This window comes from Equus przewalskii, chromosome 4 (assembly GCF_037783145.1).
Source record: "Equus przewalskii isolate Varuska chromosome 4, EquPr2, whole genome shotgun sequence".
In the NCBI taxonomy this organism is placed as follows: Eukaryota; Metazoa; Chordata; class Mammalia; order Perissodactyla; family Equidae; genus Equus; species Equus przewalskii.
Window position 1 is genome coordinate 98,885,678 of NC_091834.1, and position 13,551 is coordinate 98,899,228.

The 13,551-nt window shown below is 37.3% G+C and overlaps 1 protein-coding gene and 1 pseudogene across 1 annotated transcript in view; both read left to right on the plus strand.

Annotated features, from left to right (window-relative positions):
- Window positions 1–13,551, plus strand: part of CNTNAP2 (contactin associated protein 2) — a 1,871,069-nt gene that overhangs the window by 402,115 nt on the left and 1,455,403 nt on the right. The window lies entirely within an intron of this gene.
- On the plus strand, window positions 3,953–4,820 carry LOC139083037 (transmembrane protein 183A-like; annotated as a pseudogene).

The following is a 13,551-nucleotide window of genomic DNA, read 5'->3' on the forward strand; positions in this document are numbered from 1 at the left end:
CCATGGAATACTGCAGATCCTGTCTCAACATTTCACATTTCACCTTTATTCACATCTCAAGTCAGACTCTTTATTTTGTGAGAGCATCATTTTAATTAATTTATTAAGCAGAGTGACACCCTAGTTTTAAAGATGTGATAAACCAGTCTTCATGCTAGGAATATAGGAAAGGGCAAAATAATGTTTCTGCCTCCGAGGAGCTGATAGTCTAGTAGAAAATATTTATATCTAGTGATTAATTGCCATTTGATATGATAGGTGGTATAAAAAAAAGGCATGCACAGGTATACACAGGTGCCAAGGTAGAAATGGCTTGGTATGTATCATCATAGCATATCTACCTCCACACCTTGTGTGGTGACATCACATCTTGTGGAAACAAAGAGAAAACTGGAAGAAACACAATTGTTACCATATGATCTTAAAATTTAAAACTTTAATTGAAGAGCAGTGAATGAGATTACAAAAACAAAAACAAAACAAAACTGTGGCACCAATATACATAATAGGAAATATTTAAGAATGATAGTGACCTTCTTTGTTGCTTTAAAAAAATTTATCATATATCAAGGTAGAATTTTACTCATAGCAACGATGACCCTGACTATTATTTTTTTAAGAGAGTTTGCCCTTGCTAGCAAAATAAGACATACTCATTAACAGTCAGGCTAGATAAGATCCAGCTGGGTTAAATCCAGATTAATTAGCCCATCTGATTGTCAGACGAAGCATCCTTTCCTATATGAACTGCCATCAACTTCTGAATCTCTCTTCAAAGGTCCTCAAAGTTACTACACTGTACTTACACTGCTTTGCTACCCACTATTTTTTGTTGTAAATGTATGCTTTATCCATTACCTAATTTCCTTTTCACTGCTAACATAGCATTTTATGAATCATTTTTACAGCCTCCTACAAAATATCTTGATTAAACTAATGTAGTCCTGCTGGCTCAGTGAAATGCTGAGACCTGGGGGCCCCGGAGAAGAGCATCAGTGTGGTCTCTAGAGAGTGAATGTAGGGCCCTTGTTTGACTAGCAGCTGTGCATGATGCTCAACACCTGAGTCACTCCACATCGCGCCCCGTCAAGTGTGGATCATGCTAACGCCCTCATCACATCTTAGCACTGAGATTTAAAATCGAATATTTCAAAGTAAAAACCCCTGTGTGTGTGTGTATGTGTATGTCTATGTGTATGATGGTTAGTTTTCTCTAGAGAACCTTGACTAATTATGTGTTACATATTATATTTTATATAAATACACACATATATACGTATGTGTGTAAATATTAACGGTATTATAAAATAATTGCCTTATATTAAGCCTGATCTTAGTTCAAGTTGCTGTATAGAATACTCTAGGATGCCATATGTTAACTACACACTCTCTCTTATATCCAGAAATTTCGATAGAGATTTTGATGTAGTGTGTAATTTATTACAGCCTGATTAAGGATGGGCTCAAGTATTTCTGAATTTTTCTGAAGTTTTTAAAGATATACAAAAGGCCACATATATCTTAAACTTATGAATTTAGAATAGGTAATTATAGGAGTGCAGCACTCCTTCTACAGTTTATAAACTCTACTACTTGATTTTTGGAATGCTGAGAACCAAATCTTCATGAGTAGAAATAGAAAAGCATTTTAAAATATCTTTTTTTATGTCATTCCAAAATATATTTGTTGAAGTACATTTTTAACCAAAAGAAGACTCCCACAGGTGTACATTTACATGTATATGTACATGTATACATGTATATGTACATTTACATGTATATGTACATGTATACATGTATATGTACATATGTGTATGTTTACGTAATTTTGAACCGGCAATCATTTGAGTTCTTTTTTTATACCACCTGGTATGGAATCATATGTTTTAGTTGCTGAATTTAAGAATTTGTAATGGTCTATAAGAATTACCTCTTTATAGTTCAATTAAAAATATCCTTTCATCATAATTCTTAGAGGTCACTGTATAGTTAGAGTCCTTCAGAGAAACACAACCAATAGGGTATATGTAGAGAGATGTATAGAAAGAAATTTATTAGGAGGATTGGCTCATAGGATTACGGAGGCTGAGAAGTTCTGTGATCTTCCCTCTGCAAGCTGGAGGCCCAGGAAAGCCACTGGTGTGGTATCAGTCCAAAGCGAAGGTTTGAGAACCAGGGGACCAAAGACTGGAGAAGCGGGAGTGCCAATGTCCAAGGGTGGGAGAAGATGGATGTCCCAGCTCGATATCTTTCCAGCTTTGTCAGCATCCTTGTTAGGTTGTCACAGAACCTTTCCTTGGATATTTCCTGTTCCTTTAGTTCACATCCTCACAAGCCCTCCCATTCCATTTCTAGAAAGCTCTTGCGATGTTTTACAGAACATTATTTTTTTGGAGCCACATGAACACTGTTGTTCTAAGAATGCCATTGCAAGTGGAGTGGAGGTACCTTTACTATACAAAACAGGTATGTTAATGAGGGCGACACTAGGTGCTGTGAAAAACAAGTCCCCAAATATATAATAGAACAATACAATGTAAGTTATTTCTCACTAAAATAACATTTGAATACATGCTCGTGATTTGCAGAAGGCATTCCTCTATGTCCCATAGGGAACCAGAGTTCTCTCTTTGTTCCTCAGCATCCAGGTGGAAGATAAGGAAGAGAAAAAGTGGAACATTGCATGTAAGAGTTTTTATGAACCAGTTCTAGAAAGAGTATGAGCCATTTTCACTCATATTACTTTGGCTAGAACTCCCTCTAACTGCAAATGAGACTGAGGGATGTATTCTAGCTGTGTGCCAGGAAGAACAATACTATAAAATTTAACATCTACCCTGTTCTCTGGCTTCATTTGCCTCCATGTCTTTGTTTCATTCTGTGTTCCAGCCATATGGATTTTGATTTCCAGAAAACCTTCAGGACTACAGAGTCCTGACATGGGTTGTTCCTTCTACAACGAGTGCTTTTAACTTCACTTAATTTAGCTCACTTCTATTTTTCATTTAGAACTCAATTCAAATGTTTATTTTTCAGGATGCCTGCTATACACTCTTATGGTGCCTCACATTATTATTCATAACACACTGTTTGCAGCATTTGTAATATTGTTTGATCAGATGTTCATCTCCCCGACTCGACCTGTAAGCCCTCTAATGGCAATGACCATGCCTCTCTGCCCTCTGTTATACAATAGCTCCTAACAAAGAGCGTAGAGCATGTACAGTATTTGTTTAATTAATAAATACAATAAAACTCCACCCTCCAACTCTCAATGATGGAACTCCCATACAATGAGCCCTCGATCATAGAAGCAAATCTATAGATTCTTCAAAGCAACTGGTGGTGACTTTTAAAGTATCATAATAGGCTGTGAATGTGTAGTTTAAATTATGTCCTTGGATGTCAAGATGTAGAAAATAATCGAGAGAATGGCCAAGAATATCTGCCTGTAAAAATAGAGATAGTAAAATCTCTCTTTGTAAAATCTTAATCAAACTCCCTCTTATTTGGCTGCCATACAAGAGTGTCAATGTGTAGCATATAGAACAGTTAGCATGATTTTCACATTTAGTTTATTAGGTAGAAGAAACACTGCTTCCATCTTTCCTCAACATTTATGAGTACGTTGCCTTGGTCTTTTTCATTGGCTCCTCTTTCTCAGGGCAACATTTATGCCTAAATTTTCCCCAAGGGACACTGACTCTTGTTTTCTTAGTTTCTGTGTGGGTTATGTTAACTATTCTCACAACATCATCTATCATCGAGTAAAATGCTCCAAATCTTTCATTCCAGCCCTGATCTTTTGCATCCTGATCCTGTGCTTTCTCTACTAATCTTTATTCAGAGATGATCTGAATCCACCTAAGACTTAACCTGCCCCCAAGTTAAATTCAGGATAACTCTCCTCCCTCTCGTCATCCTTGTCCTCCAGTAATCTCTGCATTAATTCATGGTATCACCAACCATCAGTTGTCAAAGCCAAAAAAAAAATCAGTCATTTTTCATCTCCTTCGACTCATTTACCGTAACCAAGAGAAGGAAGGATCTCAACTTCAGAGCCCATGATGCTGGCTTCGGTCAATTGCGCCAACTCGAATCTGGCTGTCGTGAAATCTGGATGGGAAAAGAAAGCTGGTGCCAATGCTGTTCAGCAGGATGGAAAATCTCTGTAGCTTGGAAGCCTCCCAGGTTCCCCTGAGAAAGTTCGTTCTGGGCTGGGGATCCCTGTGGCAGCTGGGATGAGATGGATGCCCAGGAGGAGAGTATCCATAAGAGAACCGTCTCCAGAAAACAAAAACAAGAGGCTCACAGAAGATCTGGACAGGGCTAGCGTGGAGGAATTCCCCATGGACATTTGTTAGTGCTTGCACTCATGCCTTTGGATCAAGTGGTACCAAAAGCACCCCGTGGGGCATATCTGTCTGCTTTCCTGCGTGCTGCCAGAGTCTACGAAGAAGCCGCAGTGTTTGCGGGTGTGAGTGCCCGGGTCTCTGCACCATATGTACGAGCCATGTGTTGCTCCAATTCCCAAGAAGTCAGCCATTCCAGAGATTACTCTTTGTAAATGAAAAATCTCCAAATTCCTGCTTTCTTTGTAGAAAGATTGTTGGGAACAGATAGGAACCAATGTGAGAATTCAACTTCAAGTTCAAAAATCAAGCCCCTAGGGGTGGAAGTGTGTGGGAAGGCTGCAGTCTGACCATCAGGACACAGATTTCCTTACCAACCCAGCCTGGGACTGCTGCCTGATGCAGGTCAAAACCTCCACTTTCATCTTTCTCCCTCATTTGCATGGGCATATTTGCCTTGTTTGTTAGCGCTGTGCACACGGATGGATGCAGAAACGCTAGTCCCCGACTGGTGGTGCCCACAGAATCTTTCTCCCTGAGAGCTGTGCCTTCTTTGTATATTCATACTCCATAGTTAGATTATTAATATGTTTGGATGATCGTCTTGAGGGATTTTGATGATTCTTACAACATTTTAAAATAGAGTTTTTAGGAATAATATGACAAAATCAATACCATATAGTATATTTCTTGATAGCATTGATCTATAATGAATTAATTTTAAAAATGTGTCCCTGGGGGCAGCCCTAAATTAGGCCGGTCCCTTAGTAACCAGGTTGCAGATGGAAAGGAGGCAGCTGGCTTGCTATCTCGTTGGTGTAGAGCAAGCCCTTCAGGTCTCTGGGCTCCTTTGTTAGGGACAGAGCCGGGGGACAGGATGGAGGTTGGAATTAAGAGAAACATTTAAATGTAAGTCTTGCATCTGAAAGGAGAAACCTGGCTCTGTTCTGAGAGTCAAAACTCTATTGTTGTGCTTTTAAAACAATGACATTCAACACATTTTAAAATAGGACTTCAGTCTATTGGTTGGGCATAATCTGCCAACACTTACGGCCACCCCTCCATCCACCACCTCAGCACTCAGGCTCTCTGATTTCCTCACAGAGCAAAGATCAATGTCTGGCACGCGGTAGGTGCTCAATAAATGTTTTAGATTGAATGAAAAAAATCGCAACCAACTAGTGCCTTTATATTTCCTCATCTCTGTATGCCTACTCATGCTTTCTCATTTGTAATGCCTTTCCCTTCTTTTTTCTCCTTTTGAAATTTTGTTTATCCCAACAACCTCTTAAGCATCACTTCCCACAGGAAGCCTTCCCAGGCCTCTCCCACCCAGCCTGGGTCCTTAATCACTCCTCTCTGGGTTTTCCTAGAGTATTTGCAATTTGCACCTCTATTAGTCTATTATCTAACATATCTTCTGACGAGTGTTTTACACACACACAGTTATTATTATTGGCATATCTACATCCTTCAGTAAATACAGTCAACTTTTTTTCTTGTCTTAGCAACTTAAAAAATCACCTCAATTTGGAAGCTATTTCATAAACAATTGAAATAAAAAATAAGTTCCTCTTAGAGGATTAATTAACTGTTGAGAAAATGTGATGCCAACCTTTCAGTAGCCACTGCTGGTGCATAGATGCTTAAAATAACTTAAATAACTAATCCTCTGCAATTTTGTGTCCTCACATCTGGTCTACTCATTCCAGTAAATGAAGAGAGGCCATGTTATACATAATAGGCAATGGTATATTGATAACTGTTTAAAAACTGACTCCTCCTCCCCAAATTTAAAAGACCCGATTAGTAATATTTGCTGATTTATATGGTGTAAATACTCCCACCATGGTAGATTTCTGATTACCAATGTGACATTACTGACCCTGGAGTTGAGAAGAAATGTGCAATGACACATTGTCACATAGTATCTCCACCATACCAGGCACAATAGATGTAAGTAACCTCAAGGACATAGATAATAGTAAAATGTAATTTTTAATGATGGATACATTTAACAGCTGGCTTGCAAATTCCTGAAAATTTAGCTATCAGCTCTCAACCACTGATATGAGTTGGCTCCAGCATGCCAGTAGAATAGATTAAAGCATATTCAATTATATAATCACTTTCAAGAATGTCACAAGTACATTAGTTGACTTAAAAATAAATTTTAAAAATTAATTGATTATGGATCAGTGTTATCAAGAAACATACTATGTGATATTTGTTTTGTTGGTATTATTCCTAAAAACTCTATTTCAAAATGCTGTAAGAATCATCAAAATCTCTCAAGACAATCATCTAAACATATTCATAATTTATTTATCAAGTTGTATGAATGTACAAAGAAGGCATATCTGGAAAGACAGTAGTGTTAGTATGTAGAATTATGATGATCAAGAGCAGTATTATTCTTTAAAAGAAATATTAAACTTTCAGAAAGATTTGGATAAATTAATTCTCATACCTTCAGTGGCCACTAATCCACAGACCAAAATGATGGTATATCCTAAATTTAAGTATCTTACACAATTGCTCATAGCCGTTGGCAGGAGCACTTCTGTAAACAGTAGGCATAAATATACTCATCAAGATACAAAAATGCCCATGTTCAGGATAGCTGTCAGGCATTCCCTAAACTACCACCTATTCTCATAATATCTAAGACATCCAGAATAGTTGCTTACTAAACCTAGTCTTTCTACGTGTATTTAATTTTCCTATAATGCTGATGGTAGAGTGGTTTCTTAATTTCATATACATACACACATATCAAAGTTTCTTTTGGATGCAGCTCTGGCTATACGCTGGTCCAACGGCCGTTCTTGAAGTATAGTTGACGTTTACTGTCCTGTTGAATATTGATTTATAGTTATCCTTTTTAACGAGGTATAAGTGGTAGTTGCTAAGGCCTTGATATAAAGCAAATTTGCTACCACTGATACATTTTTTAAAAGCCATTTCATTGGCATCGTAGCACTGAAAGTTGTTGGTGGATTATCTAAAATTTATGAACGTTGTGGGTAAATCAAGTAGTAGGCCAATATCTTCAACTCCTTGGGGTCATGTGCCAATGCAGCAGCGTGCTCCAGCACAGTCTATGGAATAAACCCAGTATGAATTCTGCTGTACATCCATATATTCAATCTCAGTCTATGTAGATTTTAGGTTATTATAGGTAGAACGTAACAAAATGATGTAGAATCTTGGTTAGACAATTGTGCAGGGCATATTAAGTGGATGATGAGAGGAAACCAGCTGCTTTATGACAAGCTAAAGTAGGGTGAAATGCTCCAAGGACACGCAGAAGCACCACAATGCCTGGCTATACGGCAGGCTGTGTAATGATGAGAGGAAACAGCAACAGGCAGAAGAGCAAATAATCAGCAATCAGAAGGATCATGATTAAAAAGAATACATAGGCTCTGAGATGATGAGCCTAAGCTATAAACACCATCCCTTTTTATAAATGTGGCTACAGTTATAACCCAAAAAGAGCTCTTTCAAACAATTTTTGGCCACATTCAATCAAAAATAAAAAACATAAAAAAAATTGCTGAGGAGGCTCATGTGAGCTGTGATGGTCTTATTCATCGCTGTAACATAATGGTCTAGAACCTGGGATTCAGGGGCTGGCCAGCAGATTTGAATATGAGCTCTATCATCTACCTACTTGTGTGACCTTGGGCAATTAACCTCTTTATATCTCTATTTCCCCATTTGTGAAATTCTGACTAAAATGGTATCGTATCTCCTAAAGATGTCGTGAGGACTAAATGAAATAGTGCAAAGAAAGCACTTGGCATTGTGCCCAACATGATAAAAATGTTCCAAAAAGTCAACTCTTACCTCATCCCCACTGCCTAGTACATGAGGTGGCAAGCAGCAGTCAGTAAATGTTCGGCTTGAATGAGTTCACGCTACCTTCGAAGACATTTTCAAAAATAGCCATGAGACAAGGCATACTTTCCTTTGGAGGCAGATGGTAAAGCGTTATTGCAGCACACAAGTGCTTTATTCTCATTAAGAAACTCTCAAAGCATTCTTGATAGGACTTCACAGAGGGTGTGGCGTTGAAAGTAAATCATAATCATAGAATCATAGATTTGGATAAGGTTTTAAAGATTATTTAGTGTGCTCTATTACAAAAGGAATGTATGCTGTAATATTCATGAGCTTTTGAAGGCTCTGGTTACATATCCACAGAGAATGATCTCAATGTTAGCTTTAAAAGTGAAATAAACACATGTTAGTACATAATGGCCATTTTAAAAAATGAATACATTTAGCAGAACCATAAGCCTCAGTTATACATCTTAATTATTTTGTCATATATATTTTACAACTCAATTTTTGCCCTTTCTTGGTGGTTTTAGATACTATTCACACACTGTTCCATTAATCTTTTGTCTTCTCTGCACTTTAAATATGCTTAGCATTCTGACTCACAAATAATAAAGATATTATTTTATGATTTAAGAAACAAATATTTTTAACACTGAAAATATGGGCATTTCTAGGAATACTGTCTTTTAATTGAGTTACAAATAAAGTTGGAAAGTATATCCAGTTATAGATCAATGTTGCTGAGAAAACAGACTATTATGATAATTTCACATTGCTATTATTGTTTATTAATCTTAATAGTAAAATATTTAATAGTATAGCAGTAGTAGTATATAATAGTATAGCAGTAATTAAACTATGAAATATTTGCTCACACAATCACTTATATCATAGCCATCAGCAATATCTCCTCTACTCACAGCGTTCTGTTCCTCTTTGAGCTCTGACTCCTGGCTCCCCCATGAAGGACACTGCAGCCTTCTCAAGGCATGATTGTTTGCTCTCCCTCAAATCAAGTACTGCTGGGCACGGGTGAGTTCTCTCTTCCCTCGTCACACTCACGGGGATAAACCTCAATGTACATTAAATCCAATCCCTGCCTACTCTATTCCTTCATGCAGGCAAATCAGCCAGGCTGGAGAAGAACACCTTTGATGACCAGTCTCCCTTGTGTTACACGACCACTAGTTTTAAATGGGCCCTTAGTGCTGGGTACCAATCCTCGCTCATCCACTCAAGACATCAGTATAGCAATTGCCTCTTCTCTTTCCTGTTTCTCCAATCATGCCTTTCTATGCTATCACTTCCACCGCCATACTAACATGCTGTTATTTTTCCTTTCAAATATTAAAAAAAATCAAAAAACAAAAAAACACCTTGACCTGACAGATTGCTCAAGTTCTTACATATTTCTCTGCACTCTGTTAGGGCAAAACTTCTGGAGAGTTATTTATACTCACTGTCTATACTTTCTCTTCCTCAGTTATCGTTTGAACACCTCCAGCTTAGCTGTTGTCTTCACTAATCTATCAGAATACGTCTTGTCAAGGTCACCAATGATTTTCACATTGGTAAACCCAACCGCCAATTCATGTTCCTCATTTATCGGTCTGTCAGCAACATTTGACACAGTTGCCACTCTTTCCTGGAACTCCTCCCTTATCACTTCTTCACTGTCTCTTTGGTTAGAACTTCCATGTCTCTAAACATTAGAGTGTCACATAATTCCATCCTGAAACCTCTTCTCTATCTTGATCATGCTATAGGTGATCTCATTCAGGATCATGGCTATAAATGCCATCTCTTCTCTGAGGATAAAATATATGTCTTTACCCAGAACTCATTCCTGAACTTCATGCTTTCAAATCCAAACTTCATCTTTTCCATTTCAGTGATTAAAATTCTCAAATGGAATGTGCCAGAAGTTGAAATCCTTCCAATCTCCCCAAAACTTTTCCCTTAGTTCCCCATCTCAGTAACTGACAGCTCCAAACTTCTAGCTTTGGTCAGAATACTGGAGTCGTCCTTGACTCCTTACTTTCTTTAACGTGTCACATATAAGGCGTCAGCAAATCCTGTCACTCTCCCTTCAAAATATAGCCAGAATCTAATTACTTATTACTACTTTTGCACTACCACCATTGGCCAGACAACCATCGTCACCCATGTAAGTTATTGCAATAATTTACTGTTTTTTCTGCTTCCATCCTTTCGCCCCTCTAATATCAATATCTAATGATCAATATATCCACTAGAATGATCTTTCAATAAGCCAGATTACATCTCTCCTCTACTCAAAACTCTCCAATTGTTTAGCATCTCACTCAGAATAAAAGCAACAGGTCTTACAGTGGCTCCCAATGGTCTAAAATAGTCTGACTCCCCTATTTCCTCTCTAATCTCCTCTACCCCGCTCCCTCTCGGTAGGCATGGTCTACCGCAAACTTGCTCTTTCTTCTGCCTGCAAGTATCCACCTGCCTCTCTCTCCTCTTTCTTCTGCCTACAAGTATCCACCTGCCTCTCTCTCCTCTTTCTTCTGCCTACACGTATCCACCTGCCTCTCTCTCCTCTTTCTTCTGCCTACAAGTATCCACCTGCCTCTCTCTCCTCTTTCTTCTGCCTACAAGTATCCACCTGCCTCTCTCTCCTCTTTCTTCTGCCTGCACGTATCCACCTGCCGCTCTCTCCTCTTTCTTCTGCCTACAAGTATCCACCTGCCTCTCTCTCCTCTTTCCAATCTCAGCTCAAATATTTCCTCAAATCAGGCTGTTTCCCTGTTCATCTTATATATAAAAATGTGTACTCCCCCTTTTGCCACCCCATGAGCCTTCTTCCTCTTACCTTAGAGTTTTCCTTAGAACTCACAACACCTGGCTTAGCATCAGTTTACAGGTTGCTGTGTGAGCCCTCCCACACAAAATTTAGATTGAGACAGAGACCTAGTTTTATTTACTGCTGAATCACTAGTGCTTACAATAATGCCTAGAACCTAAGAGACACTAAATAACATTGCAAATGAGTGAATTAATTACTTACTGCTATTGTATTCTATGATATTGATGTTCTGAAAAACTGTGTGTAAAATGATGATTTATATAGATTTATATTTTCCCGTTATTGTGCTTTCAGAGAGATGTTTCTCCAGGGAGTAAAATGACCTTAAACACATTTAAGGGATCTAACATTTATCTTTAAGAGCATTTTCTCTTTGTACGCCTGCAACCTATGCACATTCATTTCTCCTACACAACTCCGGTTAAAGAGCTATTTCAATGTCCAGGTGACTCTCAACTATTCATTAACATCATTCCATATAGTCAGTTTTGAGGTGGAAGGGAATGCTTGCTAATTCTAGGACAATCATGACAATCATGAATACTTGGCCATGTTCAGTAATAGAAATGTGGAAATTTTCTTTTTATTAGAACTCACATACTGCAAATGTGTGATTTACATTGTTGTATTGCCACTTAAAAATATGTTTAAATAATCTTAGTTTGTGTTCTCATTAGTACTCAAATGAGAAAATGTTTACATAACTGATCTCACAAAACACTTTTTATTTCTAAGGTTTTTTTTTTCATTTTTTGCACATGCAGTCAGAATTTTAAAAGATGAAGTGGCAAAAGTTATCAGCTCTAAAATACTTCTTTACAGTATCTTGTTCATATTTGTACTTTGTTGTACACATATACATGCATGTAGATGTATGTATATATGTATGTATTATGTACCATTTTTATGCTTCCATTGTGTATACAATGTATATACAATATATATCTATATATACACAACACACACATACTGTGGGCCCCAAAGGAAACATGGGGCTTATTTCCTCTTCATGTCTGCATTTCCAAAACCTAGCTGGGTACCTGAAATATAGTAGCTGAGCAATAAATGTTGCATTGATCTTTAGTGCAATGTATTGCACTAAACAGCATTTTACAAACTATTTTCAGAGGTCTACTAATTGTGCAATATCTGAACAGTATTCTGTGGTTTCCCATAGAGAATGCTCTGAGTACTAAACCCTTCTTGGGATGCTGTAATGCTAATTAGCATAATTAAACTCTAAGAAACTACGAATTACAAAAAACGAATTCTATTTAACACTAAGATATAAACAAACTAATTTTCTCAACGTCTTCTTTTTTGTATCTCTGCCTGATTTCTCAAATACTCCAATTTTAGAAGTAGCTTGCATTAAGATAAATACAAAGTGATTATTGTATTATTTGTCTAAGGTTGAGAATGACATGGATTCACTTTACACTCCAAATTCAATTCAGGAAGTGATACAGCTCTTTTCTGAGAGCTCACAATATCATATAGCAGATAAGTCATACATATGAATAAAGTAGAGATGTTTGGCTTAAATGTGTAAAGAATTTATATGACTTCTGTGCAAACAATGACAATGGTTACTTTGTTACCTAAACATTTAGAGAGAGTTTGAAAATGCAGTGGTCCTTAAAATTCTGCTGCTGATAATAATCCCAGAGGAAAATGCAATTATTTACTACTACTTGTGATTAATCCTATGGTTATAAACTCAATATTTAGGAATTTTGGAAAGTTTAGGAAAACTCAAAATTATGAAGATGCCAATTCTTCCTAAAGTAATTTGTATGTAGGTTAAATCTGAAATAAAAATAATAAATCAATAGTGTTTTTGAACTAGAGACTTATTTTAGAGTTTATACGGGAAAATGTCTGCAAGAGTAATCAGGAGAATTCTGTTAAAGAGAAGCAATGAAGAAGGGCTAACTCCAACAGCTGTTAAAAGATATGATAAATCCTCAATACATAAAAACCAGTAAGAAACTGGTACAAAGAAACAGAATAGGAATGTACCCAATTACATATGGAAGATTAGTGTATGTAGGAAATGGTGTGACTTTAAGTAGAAAAAGTTGTCTCTGCATCTCACCCCTGACACAGACAAAATTCCCAAGATCAAAGTTTTAAATGAACTAAAGTGGTAGCGAGTGAAGTAGTGACTATAATTTTAAACACAGAGTGAAGATGGATGTGCCAATCATTCAGAGCCAAAATCAACAGAAACCTGTAGGTAAAGACAAATGTTTTATTTTGGGGAAGATGCAGAGAATGGGATCAAAATGGTTTTAGTTGGGAGGAAATAATGAGTTTGAAGTGGTAGAGACCTGAGGATGTCATATGCACAACATAGAAATTATGTTTGAGGCTAAAAATGTGTTTTAATTAATTTGCACAGAGTTGTCTAAGGCTATATGTGGCTATATAGGGAAAAGAGCTAAGAGTCAAAGAATGAGCTTTGGGCTGTATCCACTGAAAACACGTGAAAGAGAGAAGAGTAAGGAGACG